We start from the raw sequence: 13876 nt of genomic DNA, 5'->3' as shown, positions 1-13876 counted from the left end.
ATCTTGGTTCTCTGCAGGGTGAACATCGAGAAAGTAAATGTGCATTTTGCTCCAAGCTGCTATCAACTGTGTGTTTAAGTCATTATCATTTAGTAGCCAGACAAATTCTTGTAGTGCATTCTCCTCTCCATTCCCTAATATAAAGAAATCATCAATAAGGCGCACCCATAGCACCACTTTTTCCATATATTCTGTGTGCCTGTCAGCCCATGCTATCTCTTTTTCCCACCAGTTCATATATAAGTTGACGTACATGGTGTAGGAGGCTGGACTGGCTTGTAGTGAGTACCAAGGGGTACTTACACCTTGCACCAGGCCCAGTTATCCCTTATTAGTGTATAGGGTGTCTAGCAGCTTAGGCTGATAGATAATGGTAGCTTAGCAGAGCAGCTTAGTCTGAACTAGGAGACGAGTGAAGCTCCTACAGTACCACTAGTGTCATATGCACAATATCATAAGAAAACACAATACACAGATATACTAAAAATAAAGGTACTTTATTTTTATGACAATATGCCAAAAGTATCTCAGTGAGTACCCTCAGTATGAGGATAGCAAATATACACAAGATATATGTACACAATACCAAAATATGCAGTAATAGTATTAGAAAACAGTGCAAACAATGTATAGTTACAATAGGATGCAATGGGGACACATAGGGATAGGGGCAACACAAACCATATACTCCAAAAGTGGAATGCGAACCACGAGTGGACCCCAAACCTATGTGACCTTGTAGAGGGTCGCTGGGACTATTAGAAAATAGTAAGGGTTAGAAAAATAGCCCACCCCAAGACCCTGAAAAGTGAGTGCAAAGTGCACTAAAGTTCCCCAAAGGACATAGAAGTCGTGATAGGAGAATTCTGCAGGAAAGACACAAATCAGCAATGCAACAACGATGGATTTCCAGTTGAGGGTACCTGTGGAACAAGGGGACCAAGTCCAAAAGTCACAAGCAAGTCGGAGATGGGCAGATGCCCAGGAAATGCCAGCTGTGGGTGCAAAGAAGCTGCTACTGGACAGTAGAAGCTGAAGATTCTGCAGGAACGACAAGGGCTAGGAACTTCCCCTTTGGAGGACGGATCCCCCATGCCGTAGAGAGTTGTGTAGAAGTCTTTTCCTGAAGAAAGACTGCCAACAAGCCTTGCTAGCTGCAAATCATGCGGTTAGGGTTTTTGGATGCTGCTGTGGCCCAAGAGGGACCAGGATGTCGCCAATTGCGTCTGGAGACAGAGGGGGCGTCGAGCAAGACAAGGAGCCCTCTCAGAAGCAGGCAGCACCCGCAGAAGTGCTGGAACAGGCACTACAAAGTGGAGTGAAACGGTACTCACCCGAAGTCGCACAAAGGAGTCCCACGTCGCCGGGGGACAACTTAGGAGGTCGTGCAATGCAGGTTAGAGTGCCGTGGACCCAGGCTGGAATGTGCACAAAGGATTTCCACCAGAAGTGCACGGAGGCCGGAGTAGCTGCAAAAGTCGTGGTTCCCAGCAATGCAGTCTGGTGTGGGGAGGCAAGGACTTACCTCCACCAAACTTGGACTGAAGAGTCACTGGACGGTGGGAGTCACTTGGACAGAGTTGCTGGATTCAAGGGACCTCGCTAGTCGTGCTGAGTGGAGACCCAGGGTACCAGTGGTGCAGTTCTTTGGTGCCTGCGGTTGCAGGGGGACGATTCCGTCGACCCACAGGAGATTTCTTCGGAGCTTCTAGTGCAGAGAGGAGGCAGACTACCCCCACAGCATGCACCACCAGGAAAGCAGTCGAGAAGACGGCAGGATCAGCGTTACAGAGTTGCAGTAGTCGTCTTTGCTACTTTGTTGCAGTTTTGCAGGCTTCCAGCGCGGTCAGCAGTCGATTCCTTGGCAGAAGGTGAAGAGAGAGATGCAGAGGAACTCGGATGAGCTCTTGCATTCGTTATCTAAGGAAATCCCCAAAGCAGAGACCCTAAATAGCCAGAAAAGAGGGTTTGGCTACTTAGGAGAGAAGATAGGCTAGCAACACCTGAAGGAGCCTATCAGAAGGAGTCTCTGACGTCACCTGATGGCACTGGCCACTCAGAGCAGTCCAGTGTGCCAGCAGCACCTCTGTTTCCAAGATGGCAGAGGTCTGGAGCACACTGGAGGAGCTCTGGGCACCTCCCAGGGGAGGTGCAGGTCAGGGGAGTGGTCACTCCCCTTTCCTTTGTCCAGTTTCGCGCCAGAGCAGGGCTAAGGGGTCCCTGAACCGGTGTAGACTGGCTTATGTAGAAATGGGCACCATGTGTGCCCATGAAAGCATTTCCAGAGGCTGGGGGAAGCAACTCCTCCCCTTCCTTCACACCATTTTCCAAAGGGAGAGGGTGTAACACCCTCTCTCAGAGGAAGTCCTTTGTTCTGCCATCCTGGGCCAAGCCTGGCTGGACCCCAGGAGGGCAGAAACCTGTCTGAGGGGTTGGCAGCAGCTGCAGTGAAACCCCGGGAAAGGCAGTTTGGCAGTACCAGGGTCTGTGCTACAGATCACTGGGATCATGGGATTGTGCCAACTATGCCAGGATGGCATAGAGGGGGCAATTCTATGATCATAGACATGTTACATGGCCATATTTGGAGTTACCATTGTGAAGCTACATATAGGTAGTGACCTATGTGTAGTGCACGCGTGTAATGGTGTCCCCGCACTCACAAAGTCCGGGGAATTGGCCCTGAACAATGTGGGGGCACCTTGGCTAGTGCCAGGGTGCCCTCACACTAAGTAACTTTGCACCTAACCTTTACCAGGTAAAGGTTAGACATATAGGTGACTTATAAGTTACTTAAGTGCAGTGTAAAATGGCTGTGAAATAACGTGGACGTTACTTCACTCAGGCTGCAGTGGCAGGCCTGTGTAAGAATTGTAAGAGCTCCCTATGGTGGCGAAAGAAATACTGCAGCCCATAGGGATCTCCTGGAACCCCAATACCCTGAGGACCTCAGTACCATAAACTAGGGTATTATAAGGGTGTTCCAGTAAGCCAATGTAAATTGGTAAAATTGGTCACTAGCCTGTTAGTGACAATTTGAACAGAGAGAGCATAACCACTGAGGTTCTGGTTAGCAGAGCCTCAGTGAGACAGTTAGGCAACACACAGGGAACACATACATATAGGCCACAAACTTATGAGCACTGGGGTCCTGACTAGCAGGGTCCCAGTGACACATAACAAACATACTGAAAACATAGGGTTTTCACTATGAGCACTGGGCCCTGGCTGGCAGGATCCCAGTGAGACAGTGAAAACACCCTGACATACACTCACAAACAGGCCAAAAGTGGGGGTAATAAGGCTAGAAAGAGGCTACTTTCTCACACAACCCCCGCCAAACGAAAGACAATAAGGCTAACCTTGGCCAGTTGAGACTTTATTGTCTAAGTGGTGATAAGTAGAGAGTAGCTCTGCAATAGACTGGTTACTGCCTTTATCATCCACTATATGGTTACTTCCCTGTGGGGATGTAAACCACCCTGTTTGAAGTTTTTTAGCTAAGCAACAATGTGAAGATGTATTTTCAGAGCTTCTATCAGTAAGTTTTAGTTTAGAGCAGTGGGAATTGTCCACTGAACCTATTTGTAATGATGGAAATGCCAGACAGGGATGCTGTCTCAGTAAAGCCATAGCTGGGCAAAAACTTTGTCCATATGGCTGGAAGAGAGAACAGGGATGCTGTTTCTCTTTTGTTGGAGCAGGGCAGGGATGCTGTCCTATGAGCTCCACACTAGGGCAGGGATGCTGACCTAAGTGTTGTGAGGTAGTGCAGGGTTTCTGCACTAAAGTTTCTCTGGGAGAGTTGGAGGGATGCTCCATGTTAACTAAAATGGTGCTCTTTTTCTCACCAATGTTAGTTATCCTACAGAGAGGTACTTCCACCTCAGGGAGTACAGTTTTGCCAACTGATGATTCCCTTGGAACAGGTGCCACCCTAGGAGAGATTTCTCCCACCACAGGAATGGTATCCTGAATGGTAGGGTGGTTAGGGGATACTGTGATACCCTTTTTACCTGTTGTTGGAGAGGGATCCTGAGTTTTCAGGCCTTCTCTCCTTTGCTTTTTCATTTCAGTAGAAATGAGAGGGAACAATTCCTCTGGGATGCCCAGCATGGCTGCATGGGCATAAAACTCTACATCAGCCCAACCTGAGGCCTCTAGGTCATTACCTAAGAGACAGTCTACAGGTAAGCTAGGTGATACTACCACCTGCTTAGGGCCAGTAACTCCACCCCAACTAAACTGAATTATAGCTAAGGGAAGAAACTTAGTGGAGTTATGGACATCAATAATCTTATACTGTTGTCCAATGATGTGTTGTTCAGGATGCACTAGGTTTTCAGTCACCAAAGTGATACTGGCACCTATGTCCCTGTAGGCCAAGGCCTCAACACCATTTATTGAAACTGTCTGCCTGTACTTATCCATTGTAAGGGGACAAGCAGCCAGTGTGGCAAGGCCAATGCCACTAGGTGTGACAGAAACTGTCTTGGGACTGACTACCCCAGTTTCTATTACGGAGCTATAAGTGAACCCAACTACACCCTTTGCTTGACTGTTGCCAGCAGTCCCACCACTAGTACCACTACTGCTAGGGGCACTAGAGCTTGATGTATTAGTGGTGGTAGGCTCAGGGGGTTTACCTGGACAGGACTTATCCCCTGGCCTATGGCCTCTGTTTTTTACACACAAAGCACCAAGGCTTTTTAATGTGTGCAGGTTGAGAAGAAGAGGAAGAATTTGTTTTATCCCCACCCTCTGAAGAGTGTTTAAGATTTGAAGTGGGATCTTTGGTTTTACCCTTATCCCCATGCTTATCTTGAGATTTTTCACCATCTTTCTTCTTGCCATCCTTGTCACCACCTGTATGAACTTTTCTGTTCACTCTTGTTCTGACCCATTTGTCTTCCTTCTTTCCCAATTCTTGGGGAGAGGTCAGATCTGAGTCCACTAGATACTGGTGCAACAAATCAGACACACAATTATTAAGTATATGCTCTCTCAGGATTATGTTATACAGGCTTTCATAATCAGTAACTTTACTGCCATGTAACCACCCCTCCAAGGCCTTCACTGAATGGTCAACAAAATCAACCCAGTCTTGTGAAGACTCCTTTTTGGTCTCTCTGAACTTTATCCTGTATTGTTCAGTGGTTAAGCCATAACCATCCAAGAGTGCATTCTTAAGAACTGTAAAATTATTGGCATCACTTTCTTTCACAGTAAGGAGCCTATCCCTACCCTTTCCACTAAATGATAGCCATAGGATAGCAGCCCACTGCCTTTGAGGGACATCCTGTACAACACAGGCCCTCTCAAGTGCAGCAAACCACTTGTTAATGTCATCCCCCTCCTTATAAGGGGGAACTATCTTATGCAGATTCCTGGAATCATGCTCTTTTGCAGGATGACTATTGGGAATACTGCTGCTGCCACCATGGGTTTCTAAACCCAATTTCTGTCTCTCCTTCTCTACTTCTAAGGACTGTCTATCCAAATCCAGCTGTTGCTTCTTGAGCTTCAGTCTGGTTTGTTCCACTCTCAATCTATTGAGCTCCCTTTCTAACAATCTGTCATCAGGGTGGGTGGGTGGGACATGCCTTGAAACAGAAGTATTGTGAGAATGGACAGAAGGAGACCTATCCCTTACAGAAGGCACCCTAACAGCTTGGTTAACAGAAACATCACTTCTACTGTGGTGAGAAGGAATACTCTTGCTATGATGTGAGACAACACTATCTGTATGGTGTGGCTCTACATCAGTACCAACTATGCTAGACTGTCTAGTAATGGGCAGGCTAGGAAGTTTCTTTCCTGAATCTTTTCCTAGGGGAGTCCCTGGATCAGATTGGGAACCATTGGCTACTTTTTCAACAGATGGGGCCCTTCTGGCCTTATCTTGTTCTCTAAGCATGTTAAGCAATAATTCCAAAGAAGGATTCTTCCCTACTCTCAAACCTCTCTCTATGCAGAGACTCCTTGCTCCTTTCCAGCTAAGGTGATCATATGCAAGTTTGGACAGATCAACATTTTGGCCTGTGCCAGACATTTTTAGAGAGAGTTTAAGTGACAGAAAAAGAGAAAAAAGTTTTTCAGAACTTTTTGGAAAGATAGAAAAAAACTTTTTTAACTTTTAAGAACTTTTTAGAAAGTTTAGAGGTACTTTTCAGCACTTTAGAAAAGAGGTGAGAAAAGAAATGCAAAACTTTTTGGTTAGGTGTACATACACTGAACTTGTTTTGTATATTTTTCTCTTATGAAAAGTACAATGACAAAAGTGGTAAGTAGTCTCAAAGCACTTATCCCACCGCTGCACAACCAATGTAGGAGGCTGGGCTGGCTTGTAGTGAGTACCAAGGGGTACTTACACCTTCCACCAGGCCCAGTTATCCCTTATTAGTGTATAGGGTGTCTAGCAGCTTAGGCTGATAGATAATGGAAGCTTAGCAGAGCAGCTTAGTCTGAACTAGGAGACGAGTGAAGCTCCTACAGTACCACTAGTGTCATATGCACAATATCATAAGAAAACACAATACACAGATATACTAAAAATAAAGGTACTTTATTTTTATGACAATATGCCAAAAGTATCTCAGTGAGTACCCTCAGTATGAGGATAGAAAATATACACAAGATATATGTACACAATACCAAAATATGCAGTAATAGTATTAGAAAACAGTGCAAACAATGTATAGTTACAATTGGATGCAATGGGGACACACAGGGATAGGGGCAACACAAACCATATACTCCAAAAGTGGAATGCGAACCACGAGTGGACCCCAAACCTATGTGACCTTGTAGAGGGTTGCTGGGACTATTAGAAAATAGTAAGGGTTAGAAAAATAGCCCACCCCAAGACCCTGAAAAGTGAGTGCAAAATGCACTAAAGTTCCCCAAAGGACATAGAAGTCGTGATAGGGGAATTCTGCAGGAAAGACACAAATCAGCAATGCAACAACAATGGATTTCCAGTCGAGGGTACCTGTGGAACAAGGGGACCAAGTCCAAAAGTCACAAGCAAGTCGGAGATGGGCAGATGCCCAGGAAATGCCAGCTGTGGGTGCAAAGAAGCTGCTACTGGACAGTCGAAGCTGAATATTCTGCAGGAACGACAAGGGCTAGGAACTTCCCCTTTGGAGGACGGATCCCCCACGCCGTGGAGAGTTGTGCAGAAGTCTTTTCCTGAAGAAAGACAGCCAACAAGCATTGCTAGCTGCAAATCATGCGGTCAAAATTTTTGGATGCTGCTGTGGCCCAGGAGGGACCAGGATGTCGCCAATTGTATCTGGAGACAGAGAGGGCGTCGAGCAAGACAAGGAGCCCTCTCAGAAGCAGGCATCACCCGCAGAAGTGCCGGAACAGGCACTTCAAAGTGGAGTGAAACAGTGCTCACCTGAAGTCACACAAAGGAGTCCCACGTCGCCAGAGGACAACTTAGGAGGTCGTGCAATGCAGGTTAGAGTGCCGTGGACCCAGGCTGGACTGTGCACAAAGGATTTCTGCTGGAAGTGCACGGAGGCCGGAGTAGCTGCAAAAGTCGCAGTTTCCAGCAATGCAGTCTGGCGTGGGGAGGCAAGGACTTACCTCCACCAAACTTGGACTGAAGAGTCACTGGACGGTGGGAGTCACTTGGACAGAGTTGCTGGATTCAAGGGACCTCGCTCGTTGTGCTTAGAGGAGACCCAGTGTACCGATGATGCAGTTCTTTGGTGCCTGCGGTTGCAGGGGGACGATTCCGTCGACTCACGGGAGATTTCTTCGGAGCTTCTAGTGCAGAGAGGAGGCAGACTACCCCACCAGCATGCACCACCAGGAAAGCAGTCGAGAAGGCGGCAGGATCAGCGTTACAGAGTTGCAGTAGTCGTCTTTGCTACTTTGTTGCAGTTTTGCAGGCTTCCAGCGCGGTCAGCAGTCGATTCCTTGGCAGAAGGTGAAGAGAGAGATGCAGAGGAACTCGGATGAGCTCTTGCATTCATTATCTAAGGAAATCCCCAAAGCAGAGACCCTAAATAGCCAGAAAAGAGGGTTTGGCTACTTAGGAGAGAAGATAGGCTAGCAACACCTGAAGGAGCCTATCAGAAGGAGTCACTGACGTCACCTGATGGCACTGGCCACTCAGAGCAGTCCAGTGTGCCAGCAGCACCTCTGTTTCCAAGATGGCAGAGGTCTGGAGCACACTGGAGGAGCTCTGGGCACCTCCCAGGGGAGGTGCAGGTCAGGTGAGTGGTCACTCCCCTTTCCTTTGTCCAGTTTCGTGCCAGAGCAGGGCTAAGGGGTCCCTGAACCGGTGTAGACTGGCTTATGCAGAAATGGGCACCATGTGTGCCCATGAAAGCATTTCCAGAGGCTGGGGGAGGCTACTCCTCCCCTGCCTTCACACCATTTTCCAAAGGGAGAGGGTGTAACACCCTCTCTCAGAGGAAGTCCTTTGTTCTGCCATCCTGGGCCAAGCCTGGCTGGACCCCAGGAGGGCAGAAACCTGTCTGAGGGGTTGGCAGCAGCAGCAGCTGCAGTGAAACCTCGGGAAAGGCAGTTTGGCAGTACCAGGGTCTGTGCTACAGACCACTGGGATCATGGGATTGTGCCAACTATGCCAGGATGGCATAGAGGGGGCAATTCCATCATCATAGACATGTTACATGGCCATATTTGGAGTTACCATTGTGAAGCTACATATAGGTAGTGACCTATATGTAGTGCACGCGTGTAATGGTGTCCCCGCACTCACAAAGTCCGGGGAATTGGCCCTGAACAATGTGGGGGCACCTTGGCTAGTGCCAGGGTGCCCTCACACTAAGTAACTTTGCACCTAACCTTTACCAGGTAAAGGTTAGACATATAGGTGACTTATAAGTTACTTAAGTGCAGTGTAAAATGGCTGTGAAATAACGTGGACGTTATTTCACTCAGGCTGCAGTGGCAGGCCTGTGTAAGAATTGTCAGAGCTCCCTATGGGTGGCAAAAGAAATGCTGCAGCCCATAGGGATCTCCTGGAACCCCAATACCCTGGGTACCTCAGTACCATATACTAGGGAATTATAAGGGTGTTCCAGTAAGCCAATGTAAATTGGTAAAATTGGTCACTAGCCTGTTAGTGACAATTTGAACAGAGAGAGCATAACCACTAAGGTTCTGGTTAGCAGAGCCTCAGTGAGACAGTTAGGCAACACACAGGGAACACATACATATAGGCCACAAACTTATGAGCACTGGGGTCCTGACTAGCAGGGTCCCAGTGACACATAACAAACATACTGAAAACATAGGGTTTTCACTATGAGCACTGGGCCCTGGCTGGCAGGATCCCAGTGAGACAGTGAAAACACCCTGACATACACTCACAAACAGGCCAAAAGTGGGGGTGATAAGGCTAGAAAGAGGCTACTTTCTCACACATGGGCACAGAGGAAGCCCCCATAGCAGTTCCTTGTTTCCGAAGGAAAGAATTGTTGTTGAATAAAATACATTGTGGTTTAAACAAAAGTGTAGCATGGATATCAGCAGCTCAGTGTGTTGCAATTATTCAATAGGCTAAGTTCTCAAAAAGTATTAGCACACCTGCAAACCAAAGTCATGCTTAATGGAAGTATAAAGAGCGCTCACATCCAGAGTAAGCATAATATATAAGTTCTGCCAGGGGATGTCATTGATCTTACTTAAAAAGTCATTATTATTTCGTAAATAGGAAGATAATTTGGTTACATATTGGCACAGTAATAGATCGAGCAACCTAGATGTATTTTCTAACAGTGAGTCCCTCATGCTCACTATGGGTCTCCTCTGAGGATTCCACCTGCCTTCATGTATCTTAGGAAGAAAATATATAAGAGGAATCCTAGGATGGTCAATCTTCAAATACAAGTATTCTTCAAATTCCAATAGCCCCTGGTTGAACCACTCTCCAAGCATACTGTGACACTACTCAAGATAGTTTCCAAGAGGGTTTGTTTCTAACCTTTCAAAGTGGTTCCTATTGTGTAACTGTTTATGGGCTTCCTTGATATATTGTGCAGTGCCATGATAACAATATTACCACCCTTGTCTGAGGGCTTGATAATGATTGACTTGTTGTTCCTTAATGCATTGATCTCGCACCGGTCCTTCGGGGGTGAAATTGCCCTGCCTATTCCTCCTGGGGGACATTTGTAATCTAATTATATCTTCTACCATCAATTCATGGAAAACCTCTATCATATATTTCTTTAAGGATGTAATTTTCCACCATTTCTTTAGGTCAGATATGCATGCTTTTTCAAGATCTCCTATTATTGATGCTGGTGTCCTGGGACCTGCATTGGTCATCTACTTTCATTCTAGTGTTCCTGAGTGGCCATCAAAACCATCCAGCGCAGCTTTCTCCCACAGTGCACATCCATATTTATATGCACACACACACACATTTACACATATATTATAACACCAGTTAAAATATAATGCTAAAGATTTGGTGACAAAGAAGTGTTCTCTGGCCCCTCCTGCCCTGAATATAAAAGAATCAGCTCAGCCCAGAACTGGATATTAAGCGTCAATGACTTGGGAGCCACCCCTACATGAGATGAAGGACAGAAATACCTAAGGTCGGGGCTTCCCAGATTCTGGTGTGACTTGCGAGGAAGCCACAGGTGGTGTGTGCTCCTGTCATTCAACTCCTGGCTTGGATTCTACTGAGGGAGCAGCAGCGGGCTGATAAGGAGTCATTAAAGCTCTGAGGCCAGCAGCTCCTGAGTGGGAGAGGGGAGACTGCAGCAGAGTCCCAAGGTGCAGTGTATTTAAAAAGTTGGACATGTACCTTTCAGTTTTACAAGTCATGGTTTTAAATTAATTTTTCATCACTGCAAGGCCAATATCTCCCATAGGTCAACTTTGAAATTGTCTTATTACACTTTATAAGTTGAATTTCCAAATAGGAAGAGATTACTCTTCCAAGTATGGTGTCTCTGGAATCACAATTTAAAATCCTAACTTTTTGTAAATTTGGATTTAAAAATCCAATTCTGAAAATGCTACTTTTAGAAAGTTGGCATTTTCTTGCTTTAGCCATTTGGTTACTGCTGCCTGTCTCTAATCACATGTCTGGGTTGGGGACAGTAAGGCTGTGTATTCCCCCTAGATAGCCACACACAAAGGGAACTTAGGTGTGACTTGATGGGCCATCTGTGTCTTGAAGGGCCATCCTGTGCAGAGCGGGAGGGAGGATCTGGACACAGCCTCACTTACACTTGAAGAGGCTGTGTCCTGTCCAAGCTCAAAGGGCTGTGTACCTCTCCGTAGTGAGTCTATAGCCAGGACAGAAAGGGCAGAACATCTGTGTGCTTCAAATGTCTGTCTATGAAGTCTCCCCCACACCAAAGGCACCACTGAGTATAAGAACTGGACACTAGACACCACCACTTCAGTACACTTATGGACCTGTGGATACACTGCCAGGAAGAATGATTGATGTACCACTGAGGGACTGCCACTCTGCTGGACTGCACTCTGCTGAACTCCTGTTTTGCTGTGCTGACCTGTCCCTGCTGCCCTCTTGCCTGGGAGTGAGAGGGACTGGACATGCATCTCTCCAACCCAGAACTCAGAGAGACTCCAAGGACTGGTTGTCTGGCCTCCTGATCTGAAGTCTGAGGGACATAAACGACTTCCAACCACCCTGCTTCTGCACCTGTACTCTGCCATGTGTGAGTCTTCCCTGCCAAGTGGTGCCACCTAATTCCTGGACCCTTGGTACTGGGCCTAAGGTGTTTGCTCAAGCAGAACTGATGCATCCTGTGCTGCACTAGCAGAATGGATGCATTGCCACTCCTGCATGGAGCAGAACCTCTGTATCACAGCTACTGTGGGGATTGGAACCAAAGCATTCCCTCAACTGCTCCATGCATCCTCAACACTGGTCTTTGCATTGCAAGCCCTGTCAACAGGATTTCTCAACTTTGAAAAATTAGGATGTTGCACTGCAGCCTCACTGCATCTCAGAGCCGGTACATCACCTTGGCTGCATGACGCATCTTTGTTTTGGACCCACACAACGCTCTGCAACCAGAATTTAAGGAACTTTGGTTAAGCTGGCCTAACGGTGTCCCTGTTGCTGACTTGCACTCCATCGTGGACAGCCTGATCTTTTGACTTTGTCCCAGTCCTGAGTGACCAGATACACCTGGTATGCGCTTCTTGCTTCTAAGCAGTATTTTACTATTTATTCTTTAAAAATTCATAACTCAATCCTACTTATTGAATATTTGTCCTTTTGCTTTTGTTTTATTTAATAAATTAAGTTATTTTTTCTAACCTGGTGTGGGATACTTTTTTGTATGGTGTTTTCATTGTTTTAGGTTTTGCCCTTGCCTTCAAGTTAAGCCTGACTGTTCTATGTCAAACTATCAGAATGTGAGCACACAGTAGTTTGGGGCTTTCTTGTGCCTTACCCTGACAAGGATTGTGGTCGCTGCTTGACCAGGGCTCACAACCCAGTCAACTAACAACCTAATTTCTAACAATGACAACTCCCTCCAGGTAATTAAGGACACTGTTTCCAGTCCTGGACTTTAGTGTGATGGGCTAATGCTTTCTTAGTGTTGTAATCCTGTTTTTCTTTCACTGAACTAGTTTAACTCTTATGACTGAAATCAGTGATTTGGAGGTGAAAAGATCAGGACTGGAGACACCCAAAACCTGGACATGCAGACCAGGTTTTCCCTTCTATTAGACAACACCCTAGTGCCCTTGCCATAGGTCAGCCGTCCACGACACCTGTTCAGGGGTATTAAAATAATAATAACATGTTCATAAAGTGTATATAAATAAAGATGCAAAATGTATAGTTGGAAATGTTAAAATGTTCAGTAAATGTGAAGGAATTTGAAATTGGTGGCTAAAAACTAAGCTGGTATCCTCAGACTGACTCATGGAAGCAGTGCAAGTGCATCAAACACAATGCAGTGTGGGTGATTGATGGTCTCAGATTACTTTAACAGAGCTCCAACATTCCCATTAAAATTAAAAGTTTGCTTTGTCTATATGTGTGAAGTAAATACAATATTTCATAATTTATGTCTTTGGTTGGTGAATACTTGTGTCTGTATTTTTGTGTGTTGTTTGGCTGTTCATATCACTGAAATTGATAAGGTTGGAGTCCTTGGCTTCCATTAATGACTCACTGCAGGTCCTGGATCCCAATAATGATTCATGGGGCTACCTGCATTCCAGTAATGATTTTGAAGGCGTCCACAGAAGTCAAAAGTTTAAGAACCACTATCGTAGGTATGTCATGCAAAGCGGTGGAGGCAAAGTACTGCATTTTGTGAATTTATAGTGTGACCAGAAGTTTTTAGGTCTGACCTACAGAATGCTTTGGCTGTCTCACCAGTCTCCGGTTTAAAAAGAGTAAAATATACATATGTAAGCATACTTAAAAGGGGCTTCCGGTCACCCCTCGTCATCCAGTGACCTGCACAAGTATCATTCATCCTTTCCATCCACCCACCAAAGCTTAAAGCTAGGGGTGGTGCGTCAGCCCACTTCATCCGTTGATTGCCTTACCCTGTGCATGTCAGTATTTTTCTGGGTCACATGTGCAAAATAGTCATGCTTCTCGGGATTGAACCTGTACAAAAACATATACGCACATGCACAAACCCACACGCACACACACTCTCTTGCTCCTTCAGTCTCTCCTTCTCTCTCATTATTTTCACTCAAAGAAGGTACCTAGTAATTGTACATATAATTCAACAAATAGCTTACTGTGGAAAATATTAAAATGATTGTGCCTATACAAATCTACTTTCAAATTATGTAACTGGGTTACTGTCACAGGCAATACCAAGGAGTTGAAGGCAGCCTCTCGCTGTTGAAGCTGTGAATTAGACTCTCT

This window comes from Pleurodeles waltl, chromosome 1_2 (assembly GCF_031143425.1).
Source record: "Pleurodeles waltl isolate 20211129_DDA chromosome 1_2, aPleWal1.hap1.20221129, whole genome shotgun sequence".
In the NCBI taxonomy this organism is placed as follows: domain Eukaryota; kingdom Metazoa; phylum Chordata; class Amphibia; order Caudata; family Salamandridae; genus Pleurodeles; species Pleurodeles waltl.
The sequence above is the reverse complement of the archived record's forward strand: the minus strand, read 5'-3'. Positions refer to the sequence as shown.